Consider the following 12,558-nt stretch of genomic DNA (forward strand, 5'->3'; position numbering starts at 1 on the left):
AGGTCTGTGTTTCTGAGTATAAGTCCATTCATAGTTTACAAACATCATCTAACTAACTTGGCTCCTAAAAAGGAAATTCACCCATCAGACCAATTTAGCTACTGAATAATACTGGACAATTTAACACATAACTGCACATGCAGATAGAGTGACCAGGTTCTGCATTTTTCTTTAACAATTATAAAAAATACAACAGAAAGCCAAAATTGCCAGCTGGATGAAATAGCTCAGTTGGGAGAGCAGTAGACTGAAGATCTAAAGGTCCCTGGTTCAATCCCGGGTTTAGGCACATTTTGAACTTCTGCTTTGCATGCCACAAATGCTATTTGGAGTCAACTCATATTGACGTTGTTTATAATGATCAAAACCTTTTATCAAGCTGATCGATAAGACAACCATTTCAACACATTTTTTACATTCTGTCTTTCTGTCAAACTTGCTTCCACCTCTCTTGTATTCAACTTTACCTGCTTTATTTGCCAATTCTTCCTTTAATTGAAAGTAAAGCTTTGCCTGCATCAGCCTCGAGTTCCCCTTATACAAAACTGTTAGTAGTCAGATGACCTAGTTTGCCTACCCTCGCCATATAGGTCTGTGTGTCTGAGTATAAGTCCATTCATAGTTTACAAACATCTTCTAACTAACTTGGCTCCTAAAAAGGAAATTCACCCATCAGACCAATTTAGCTGCTGAATAATATTGGACAATTTAACACATAACTGCACATGCAGATAGAATGACCAGGGTCTGCATTTATCTTTAACAATTATCAAAAATACAACAGAAAGCCAAAATGGCCAGCTGGATGAAATAGCTCAGTTGGGAGAGTGTTAGATTGAAAATCTAAAAGTCCCTTGTTCAATGCTGGGTTTCGGAAAAGTCTGAGAGGTTTCTTGCTTCTCACAAAATATTTCTTGGTATCAGCTCAAGTTTTTCTTTCTTTATTTATCAAAATATTTGATCAACTGATTGACAACATGATCAATTCAACATAGAATTGTCTTTCTGTCCTCCTTCTAAATTTGCTTCCACCTCTCTTGCATTCAGCTTCGACTACAAATGTTTCCTATTTCATGCTTTTTTGTAAAGTAAACTCTTGTCTGCATCAGCTTCCACTTCTCCTTGAACACAGATTTCAGTATTCAGATGACATAGCTTACCTACTCAGGCCAAATACCTCTGTGTAATATGGTGCTAGTCCATTCAGAGTAAAAAAAAAGCTACCTAACCTGGATCCGAAAAATGCTATTTACCTATTGCACCCGTTAACTGATGAATGATACAGGACATCTTAAAACATAGCTCTAGCATGAGGATGAGCATCTATTTTCTTGGGAAGTTTAAAAGAAAGGATGAAGACCCAAACTACCAGCAGGCTGAAATAGCTCAGTTGGGAGAGCGTTAGCGTGAAGATCTAAAGGTCCCTGGTTCAATCCCGGGTTTTGGCACAATTTCAACTTCTGCTTTTCATGTCACAAAAGCTGTTTGGAGTTAAATCAACGCTCTTCTTTATCAAAACCTTTTATCAATCTGATCAACAACACAATCAATTCAACATATTATTTACTTTCTGTCTTCCTTTCAAACTTGCTTCCACCTCTCTTGTATTCAACTATGCCTCATTTATTTGCAACTTCTTGCTTTATTTTAAAGTAAAGCTTTGCCTGCATCAGCCTCCAATTCCCCTTATACAAAACTGTCAGTAGTCAGATGACATAGCTTGTACACCCTGGCCATATAGGTCTGTGTTTCAGAGTATAAGTCAATTCAGAGTTTAGAAAAAAAAATTCTACCTACATTGTCCCCTAAAAAGGATATTCACTCATCAGACCAATTTAGCTGCTGAATAATATTGGACAATTTAACACATAACTGCACATGCAGATAGAATGACCAGGGTCTGCATTTATCTTTAACAATTATCAAAAATACAACAGAAAGCCAAAATGGCCAGCTGGATGAAATAGCTCAGTTGGGAGAGTGTTAGATTGAAAATCTAAAAGTCCCTTGTTCAATGCTGGGTTTCGGAAAAGTCTGAGAGGTTTCTTGCTTCTCACAAAATATTTCTTGGTATCAGCTCAAGTTTTTCTTTCTTTATTTATCAAAATATTTGATCAACTGATCGACAACATGATCAATTCAACATAGAATTGTCTTTCTGTCCTCCTTCTAAATTTGCTTCCACCTCTCTTGCATTCAGCTTCGACTACAAATGTTTCCTATTTCATGCTTTTTTGTAAAGTAAACTCTTGTCTGCATCAGCTTCCACTTCTCCTTGAACACAGATTTCAGTATTCAGATGACATAGCTTACCTACTCAGGCCAAATACCTCTGTGTAATATGGTGCTAGTCCATTCAGAGTAAAAAACAAAAGCTACCTAACCTGGATCCGAAAAATGCTATTTACCTATTGCACCCGTGTTCTGCTTGGGTTTTCGGATCACATAGAACCCGCTCATCAGAGCCTCACTAACCCAGCCAGAACGTTACCCCCTCCCTAGAGCCTATTTACAATAGGTAACCACATATATCTACCACCTAAGGACAGGGAATTCCTACTCATACATACCAAGACCTCTTACAATCGGCGGCCTCGCGATCCCATACGGATCCAGACCTCTCTACTCAGACGGCAGTCTCAGCACAAGTGGCGGCCTCGCGATCCCATACGAATCCAGACCTCTCTACCCAGACGGCAGTCTCAGCACAATCGGCGGCCTCGCGATCCCATACGAATCCAGACCTCTCTACCCAGACGGCAGTCTCAGCACAATCGGCGGCCTCGCGATCCCATACGAATCCAGACCTCTCTACCCAGACGGCAGTCTCAGCACAAGTGGCGGCCTCGCGATCCCATACGGATCCAGACCTCTCTGCCCATACGACAGTATCAGCACAATCGGCGGCCTCGCGATCCCATACGGATCCAGACCTCTCTACCCAGACGGCAGTCTCAGCACAAGTGGCGGCCTCGCGATCCCATACGAATCCAGACCTCTCTACCCAGACGGCAGTCTCAGCATAAGTGGCGGCCTCGCGATCCCATACGAATCCAGACCTCTCTGCCCATACGACAGTATCAGCACAATCGGCGGCCTCGCGATCCCATACGGATCCAGACCTCTCTACCCAGACGGCAGTCTCAGCACAAGTGGCGGCCTCGCGATCCCATACGGATCCAGACCTCTCTGCCCATACGACAGTATCAGCACAATCGGCGGCCTCGCGATCCCATACGGATCCAGACCTCTCTACCCAGACGGCAGTCTCAGCACAAGTGGCGGCCTCGCGATCCCATACGAATCCAGACCTCTCTACCCAGACGGCAGTCTCAGCATAAGTGGCGGCCTCGCGATCCCATACGAATCCAGACCTCTCTGCCCATACGGCAGTCTCAGCACAAGTTCATCCTATGATCACCATAACATACAGAAAGGGAATCAGTCTCTCTATTCATCAGATCACACAAGGACTGCCAGTTCGAGCATGGTCTGTTCTCCGGTTCGAGGGGCTCCTCTCTCCCTTATTCAGTTACCACTTACCTGATCAGGGTTAACATCTGTTCATGTAGCCGCAGCTGACTAGAAAAATAGGCTACCCTCTCATACAAGAACACGCAGCATCTGTTGGTTCACTACAAACTGGGTACTTTATTACTCATTACATACGCAATCACATAACATTACAATATAATACATAACCTGCAAAGAAAAGTGAAAGATTAAGTTGTACACTTTAATAAGAAAGGGTCGACATCACCTTAGTAGTGTGTAGCCTGCACTCAGTGGCCATCTAGGTTCCCTTCTCGTCTGTGCCTCGGCTCGCCTGGAAGTCCACCCTTCTCCGAGTCACTGGGACCTCTTCCTTCTCGGCTACTCTCTCCTCTCTAGCTATTCTGCTAGGAGAGTATCTGTCTCTCGGTTTTTCTCCGCCTTCAAGATGGCGTCTGTCTTCCCTGGAATAAGTAGTAGCTTTACTGCTAACGGCTAGATGCCGCCTACGGACTGAACATGTAACTGCCTCAGACTTTCACTAATATAGAGGTGCGTTTCCTCATGGAAAACTCCGGCCCGTAACCTGCCGCCCACCAAATTCTTGTACCTCCCCGTACCAAGGACACTTTCCCAGCCGGCCGGCCTGATGTAGTGTCTTCGGCATGAAGAAAAATACAATCCTTCGATAAGGGCCGGCCTGAACCGGTTCTCTCCAAGCGAATAACACCTCATAACTAAAACATTACATTTGACCTAGAAGCATCCCAAGCTGCCGGAGCAGAAAGAAAGATGGAGTCTCTCCCGTTTGAGGCCTACCAGGCCTGAATTCAGCACGGCTCCATGAAATACCCTCACTGCAGGACAGGTTATCCCTAATACTAACGAATCTATCCCCTAGGCTATGTGTGCAAGCCCTGATCTATGGGGAAGAGCACAGGATCATATCGAAGTGCCTAGTAAATAGGCTCCATTCACTACTCTAACCCTTAGACTTAAATGGTAAGAGACTGAAGTCACATTCAATCACCTCTCAACACAAGAAGGCCGGGAAAATCGAGCAGAACAACCCGTTAACTGATGAATGATACAGGACATCTTAAAACATAGCTCTAGCATGAGGTTGAGCATCTATTTTCTTGGGAAGTTTAAAAGAAAGGATGAAGACCCAAACAACCAGCAGGCCGAAATAGCTCAGTTGGGAGAGCGTTAGACTGAAGATCTAAAGGTCCCTGGTTCAATCCCGGGTTTCGGCACAATTTCAACTTCTGCTTTTCATGTCACAAAAGCTGTTTGGAGTTAAATCAACGCTCTTCTTTATCAAAACCTTTTATCAATCTGATCAACAACACAATCAATTCAACATATTATTTACTTTCTGTCTTCCTTTCAAACTTGCTTCCACCTCTCTTGTATTCAACTATGCCTCATTTATTTGCAACTTCTTGCTTTATTTTAAAGTAAAGCTTTGCCTGCATCAGCCTCCAATTCCCCTTATACAAAACTGTCAGTAGTCAGATGACATAGCTTGTACACCCTGGCCATATAGGTCTGTGTTTCAGAGTATAAGTCAATTCAGAGTTTAGAAAAAAAAATTCGACCTACCTTGTCCCCTAAAAAGGATATTCACTCATCAGACCAAGTTACCTGCTGAATGATACTGGACACTTTAACACATAACTATAAACGAAAATAGAATGACCAGGTTCTGTATGTATCGTCTACAATTATTAATAATACATCAGGAGGCCACAGGGACTTGTTGGCTGAAATATCTCAGTTGGGAGATCGTTAGACTGAAGAGCTTAAGGTACCTGATTCAATCCTGACTTTCAGCACAGTGCGAGGGGATCCTACATTCTTGCAAAATATTTCTTGAAATGAGCTCTAGTTTTTTTTTCTTTATTTCTCAAAATATTTTATCAACTGATCAACAACATGATAACTTCAACAAAAAGTTGTCTTTCTGTCCTCCTTCTAAACTTGCTTCCACCTCTCTTGCCATCAACTTTGATGACGAATTTATCCCTTTTTATACTTTTTTCAAAGTAAACTCTTGTCTGCATCAGCTTTCACTTCTCCTTGAACAAAGTTGTCAGTATTGAGATGACATAGCTTACCTACTCAGGCGACATACGTCTGTGTAATACAGTGCTGGTCCACTCAGAGTTTTAAAAGAAAAACGACCTAACATTTATCCCAAAAACGCTACTCACCCATTTCACCAGTTAGCTGCTGAACAATGCAGGACACATTAAAACACAGCTCTAACCTCAGATTGAAAATCCAGGTTCTGCATCTCTGTTCTGGGATTGTTCAAAAAAAGAGGCTGAATACTATTGCTGCTGGCAGGCCGAAATAGCTCAGTTGGGAGAGTGTTAGACTGAAGATCTAAAGGTCCCTGGTTCGATCCCGGGTTTCGGCACATTTTGAACTTCTGCTTTGCATGCCACAAAGACTATTTTGAGCCAACTCATATTGACATTGTTTATAATGATCAAAACCTTTTATCAAGATAATCGACAATACAATTAATTCAACATATTATTTACTTTCTGTCTTTCTTTCAAACTTGCTTCCACCTCTCTTGTATTCAACTTTGCCTCCTTTATTTCCCAATTCTTCCTTTAATTGAAAGTAAAGCTTTGCCTGCATCAGCCTCCAGTTCCCCTTATACAAAACTGTTAGTAGTCAGATGACCTAGCTTGCCGACCCTCGCCATATAGGTCTGTGTTTCTGAGTATAAGTCCATTCATAGTTTACAAACATCATCTAACTAACTTGGCTCCTAAAAAGGAAATTCACCCATCAGACCAATTTAGCTACTGAATAATACTGGACAATTTAACACATAACTGCACATGCAGATAGAGTGACCAGGTTCTGCATTTATCTTTAACAATTATAAAAAATACAACAGAAAGCCGAAATTGCCAGCTGGATGAAATAGATCAGTTGGGAGAGCAGTAGACTGAAGATCTAAAGGTCCCTGGTTCAATCCCGGGTTTAGGCACATTTTGAACTTCTGCTTTGCATGCCACAAATGCTATTTGGAGTCAACTCATATTGACGTTGTTTATAATGATCAAAACCTTTTATCAAGCTGATCGATAAGACAACCATTTCAACATATTTTTTACATTCTGTCTTTCTGTCAAACTTGCTTCCACCTCTCTTGTATTCAACTTTACCTGCTTTATTTGCCAATTCTTCCTTTAATTGAAAGTAAAGCTTTGCCTGCATCAGCCTCGAGTTCCCCTTATACAAAACTGTTAGTAGTCAGATGACCTAGTTTGCCTACCCTCGCCATATAGGTCTGTGTGTCTGAGTATAAGTCCATTCATAGTTTACAAACATCTTCTAACTAACTTGGCTCCTAAAAAGGAAATTCACCCATCAGACCAATTTAGCTGCTGAATAATATTGGACAATTTAACACATAACTGCACATGCAGATAGAATGACCAGGGTCTGCATTTATCTTTAACAATTATCAAAAATACAACAGAAAGCCAAAATGGCCAGCTGGATGAAATAGCTCAGTTGGGAGAGTGTTAGATTGAAAATCTAAAAGTCCCTTGTTCAATGCTGGGTTTCGGAAAAGTCTGAGAGGTTTCTTGCTTCTCACAAAATATTTCTTGGTATCAGCTCAAGTTTTTCTTTCTTTATTTATCAAAATATTTGATCAACTGATCGACAACATGATCAATTCAACATAGAATTGTCTTTCTGTCCTCCTTCTAAATTTGCTTCCACCTCTCTTGCATTCAGCTTCGACTACAAATGTTTCCTATTTCATGCTTTTTTGTAAAGTAAACTCTTGTCTGCATCAGCTTCCACTTCTCCTTGAACACAGATTTCAGTATTCAGATGACATAGCTTACCTACTCAGGCCAAATACCTCTGTGTAATATGGTGCTAGTCCATTCAGAGTAAAAAAAAAAGCTACCTAACCTGGATCCGAAAAATGCTATTTACCTATTGCACCCGTTAACTGATGAATGATACAGGACATCTTAAAACATAGCTCTAGCATGAGGATGAGCATCTATTTTCTTGGGAAGTTTAAAAGAAAGGATGAAGACCCAAACTACCAGCAGGCCGAAATAGCTCAGTTGGGAGAGCGTTAGACTGAAGATCTAAAGGTCCCTGGTTCAATCCCGGGTTTCGGCACAATTTCAACTTCTGCTTTTCATGTCACAAAAGCTGTTTGGAGTTAAATCAACGCTCTTCTTTATCAAAACCTTTTATCAATCTGATCAACAACACAATCAATTCAACATATTATTTACTTTCTGTCTTCCTTTCAAACTTGCTTCCACCTCTCTTGTATTCAACTATGCCTCATTTATTTGAAACTTCTTGCTTTATTTTAAAGTAAAGCTTTGTCTGCATCAGCCTCCAATTCCCCTTATACAAAACTGTCAGTAGTCAGATGACATAGCTTGTACACCCTGGCCATATAGGTCTGTGTTTCAGAGTATAAGTCAATTCAGAGTTTAGAAAAAAAATTCTACCTACATTGTCCCCTAAAAAGGATATTCACTCATCAGACCAAGTTACCTGCTGAATGATACTGGACACTTTAACACATAACTATAAACGAAAATAGAATGACCAGGTTCTGTATGTATCGTCTACAATTATTAATAATACATCAGGAGGCCACAGGGACTTGTTGGCTGAAATATCTCAGTTGGGAGATCGTTAGACTGAAGAGCTTAAGGTACCTGATTCAATCCTGACTTTCAGCACAGTGCGAGGGGATCCTACATTCTTGCAAAATATTTCTTGAAATCAGCTCTAGGTTTTTTTTTCTTTATTTCTCAAAATATTTTATCAACTGATCAACAACATGATAACTTCAACAAAAAGTTGTCTTTCTGTCCTCCTTCTAAACTTGCTTCCACCTCTCTTGCCATCAGCTTTGATGACGAATTTATCCCATTTTATACTTTTTTCAAAGCAAACAGTTGTCTGCATCAGCTTTCACTTCTCCTTGAACAAAGTTGTCAGTATTGAGATGACATAGCTTACCTACTCAGGCGACATACGTCTGTGTAATACAGTGCTGGTCCACTTAGAGTTTTAAAAGAAAAACGACCTAACATTTATCCCAAAAACGCTACTCACCCATTTCACCAGTTAGCTGCTGAACAATGCAGGACACATTAAAACACAGCTCTAACCTCAGATTGAAAATCCAGGTTCTGGATCTCTGTTCTGGGATTGTTCAAAAAAAGAGGCTGAATACTATAGCTGCTGGCAGGCCGAAATAGCTCAGTTGGGAGAGCGTTAGACTGAAGATCTAAAGGTCCCTGGTTCGATCCCGGGTTTCGGCACATTTTGAACTTCTGCTTTGCATGCCACAAAGACTATTTTGAATCAACTCATATTGACTTTGTTTATAATGATCAAAACCTTTTATCAAGATAATCGACAATACAATTAATTCAACATATTATTTACTTTCTGTCTTTCTTTCAAACTTGCTTCCACCTCTCTTGTATTCAACTTTGCCTCCTTTATTTCCCAATTCTTCCTTTAATTGAAAGTAAAGCTTTGCCTGCATCAGCCTCGAGTTCCCCTTATACAAAACTGTTAGTAGTCAGATGACCTAGTTTGCCTACCCTCGCCATATAGGTCTGTGTGTCTGAGTATAAGTCCATTCATAGTTTACAAACATCTTCTAACTAACTTGGCTCCTAAAAAGGAAATTCACCCATCAGACCAATTTAGCTGCTGAATAATATTGGACAATTTAACACATAACTGCACATGCAGATAGAATGACCAGGGTCTGCATTTATCTTTAACAATTATCAAAAATACAACAGAAAGCCAAAATGGCCAGCTGGATGAAATAGCTCAGTTGGGAGAGTGTTAGATTGAAAATCTAAAAGTCCCTTGTTCAATGCTGGGTTTCGGAAAAGTCTGAGAGGTTTCTTGCTTCTCACAAAATATTTCTTGGTATCAGCTCAAGTTTTTCTTTCTTTATTTATCAAAATATTTGATCAACTGATTGACAACATGATCAATTCAACATAGAATTGTCTTTCTGTCCTCCTTCTAAATTTGCTTCCACCTCTCTTGCATTCAGCTTCGACTACAAATGTTTCCTATTTCATGCTTTTTTGTAAAGTAAACTCTTGTCTGCATCAGCTTCCACTTCTCCTTGAACACAGATTTCAGTATTCAGATGACATAGCTTACCTACTCAGGCCAAATACCTCTGTGTAATATGGTGCTAGTCCATTCAGAGTAAAAAAAAAGCTACCTAACCTGGATCCGAAAAATGCTATTTACCTATTGCACCCGTTAACTGATGAATGATACAGGACATCTTAAAACATAGCTCTAGCATGAGGATGAGCATCTATTTTCTTGGGAAGTTTAAAAGAAAGGATGAAGACCCAAACTACCAGCAGGCTGAAATAGCTCAGTTGGGAGAGCGTTAGCGTGAAGATCTAAAGGTCCCTGGTTCAATCCCGGGTTTTGGCACAATTTCAACTTCTGCTTTTCATGTCACAAAAGCTGTTTGGAGTTAAATCAACGCTCTTCTTTATCAAAACCTTTTATCAATCTGATCAACAACACAATCAATTCAACATATTATTTACTTTCTGTCTTCCTTTCAAACTTGCTTCCACCTCTCTTGTATTCAACTATGCCTCATTTATTTGCAACTTCTTGCTTTATTTTAAAGTAAAGCTTTGCCTGCATCAGCCTCCAATTCCCCTTATACAAAACTGTCAGTAGTCAGATGACATAGCTTGTACACCCTGGCCATATAGGTCTGTGTTTCAGAGTATAAGTCAATTCAGAGTTTAGAAAAAAAAATTCTACCTACATTGTCCCCTAAAAAGGATATTCACTCATCAGACCAATTTAGCTGCTGAATAATATTGGACAATTTAACACATAACTGCACATGCAGATAGAATGACCAGGGTCTGCATTTATCTTTAACAATTATCAAAAATACAACAGAAAGCCAAAATGGCCAGCTGGATGAAATAGCTCAGTTGGGAGAGTGTTAGATTGAAAATCTAAAAGTCCCTTGTTCAATGCTGGGTTTCGGAAAAGTCTGAGAGGTTTCTTGCTTCTCACAAAATATTTCTTGGTATCAGCTCAAGTTTTTCTTTCTTTATTTATCAAAATATTTGATCAACTGATCGACAACATGATCAATTCAACATAGAATTGTCTTTCTGTCCTCCTTCTAAATTTGCTTCCACCTCTCTTGCATTCAGCTTCGACTACAAATGTTTCCTATTTCATGCTTTTTTGTAAAGTAAACTCTTGTCTGCATCAGCTTCCACTTCTCCTTGAACACAGATTTCAGTATTCAGATGACATAGCTTACCTACTCAGGCCAAATACCTCTGTGTAATATGGTGCTAGTCCATTCAGAGTAAAAAACAAAAGCTACCTAACCTGGATCCGAAAAATGCTATTTACCTATTGCACCCGTGTTCTGCTTGGGTTTTCGGATCACATAGAACCCGCTCATCAGAGCCTCACTAACCCAGCCAGAACGTTACCCCCTCCCTAGAGCCTATTTACAATAGGTAACCACATATATCTACCACCTAAGGACAGGGAATTCCTACTCATACATACCAAGACCTCTTACAATCGGCGGCCTCGCGATCCCATACGGATCCAGACCTCTCTACTCAGACGGCAGTCTCAGCACAAGTGGCGGCCTCGCGATCCCATACGAATCCAGACCTCTCTACCCAGACGGCAGTCTCAGCACAATCGGCGGCCTCGCGATCCCATACGAATCCAGACCTCTCTACCCAGACGGCAGTCTCAGCACAATCGGCGGCCTCGCGATCCCATACGAATCCAGACCTCTCTACCCAGACGGCAGTCTCAGCACAAGTGGCGGCCTCGCGATCCCATACGGATCCAGACCTCTCTGCCCATACGACAGTATCAGCACAATCGGCGGCCTCGCGATCCCATACGGATCCAGACCTCTCTACCCAGACGGCAGTCTCAGCACAAGTGGCGGCCTCGCGATCCCATACGAATCCAGACCTCTCTACCCAGACGGCAGTCTCAGCATAAGTGGCGGCCTCGCGATCCCATACGAATCCAGACCTCTCTGCCCATACGACAGTATCAGCACAATCGGCGGCCTCGCGATCCCATACGGATCCAGACCTCTCTACCCAGACGGCAGTCTCAGCACAAGTGGCGGCCTCGCGATCCCATACGGATCCAGACCTCTCTGCCCATACGACAGTATCAGCACAATCGGCGGCCTCGCGATCCCATACGGATCCAGACCTCTCTACCCAGACGGCAGTCTCAGCACAAGTGGCGGTCTCGCGATCCCATACGAATCCAGACCTCTCTACCCAGACGGCAGTCTCAGCATAAGTGGCGGCCTCGCGATCCCATACGAATCCAGACCTCTCTGCCCATACGGCAGTCTCAGCACAAGTTCATCCTATGATCACCATAACATACAGAAAGGGAATCAGTCTCACTATTCATCAGATCACACAAGGACTGCCAGTTCGAGCATGGTCTGTTCTCCGGTTCGAGGGGCTCCTCTCTCCCTTATTCAGTTACCACTTACCTGATCAGGGTTAACATCTGTTCATGTAGCCGCAGCTGACTAGAAAAATAGGCTACCCTCTCATACAAGAACACGCAGCATCTGTTGGTTCACTACAAACTGGGTACTTTATTACTCATTACATACGCAATCACATAACATTACAATATAATACATAACCTGCAAAGAAAAGTGAAAGATTAAGTTGTACACTTTAATAAGAAAGGGTCGACATCACCTTAGTAGTGTGTAGCCTGCACTCAGTGGCCATCTAGGTTCCCTTCTCGTCTGTGCCTCGGCTCGCCTGGAAGTCCACCCTTCTCCGAGTCACTGGGACCTCTTCCTTCTCGGCTACTCTCTCCTCTCTAGCTATTCTGCTAGGAGAGTATCTGTCTCTCGGTTTTTCTCCGCCTTCAAGATGGCGTCTGTCTTCCCTGGAATAAGTAGTAGCTTTACTGCTAACGGCTAGATGCCGCCTACGGACTGAACAT

At 41.9% G+C, this 12,558-nt stretch overlaps 4 non-coding genes across 4 annotated transcripts; all 4 read left to right on the forward strand.

The window, feature by feature from the left end:
- The first annotated feature begins 4,675 nt into the window (after nt 1–4,675).
- Nucleotides 4,676–4,748, forward strand: TRNAF-GAA (transfer RNA phenylalanine (anticodon GAA)). The gene has a single exon. It is a non-coding gene; the product is annotated as a tRNA-Phe (tRNA).
- A 1,096-nt stretch (nt 4,749–5,844) lies between these two features.
- TRNAF-GAA (transfer RNA phenylalanine (anticodon GAA)) lies at nt 5,845–5,917 on the forward strand. Its single transcript has one exon. It is a non-coding gene; the product is annotated as a tRNA-Phe (tRNA).
- Nucleotides 5,918–7,592: 1,675 nt separating this feature from the next.
- TRNAF-GAA (transfer RNA phenylalanine (anticodon GAA)) lies at nt 7,593–7,665 on the forward strand. Its single transcript has one exon. It is a non-coding gene; the product is annotated as a tRNA-Phe (tRNA).
- A 1,096-nt stretch (nt 7,666–8,761) lies between these two features.
- TRNAF-GAA (transfer RNA phenylalanine (anticodon GAA)) lies at nt 8,762–8,834 on the forward strand. The gene has a single exon. It is a non-coding gene; the product is annotated as a tRNA-Phe (tRNA).
- The last annotated feature ends 3,724 nt before the right edge of the window (nt 8,835–12,558 follow it).

This window comes from Triturus cristatus, chromosome 8 (genome assembly GCF_964204655.1).
Source record: "Triturus cristatus chromosome 8, aTriCri1.1, whole genome shotgun sequence".
NCBI classification, from domain to species: domain Eukaryota; kingdom Metazoa; phylum Chordata; class Amphibia; order Caudata; family Salamandridae; genus Triturus; species Triturus cristatus.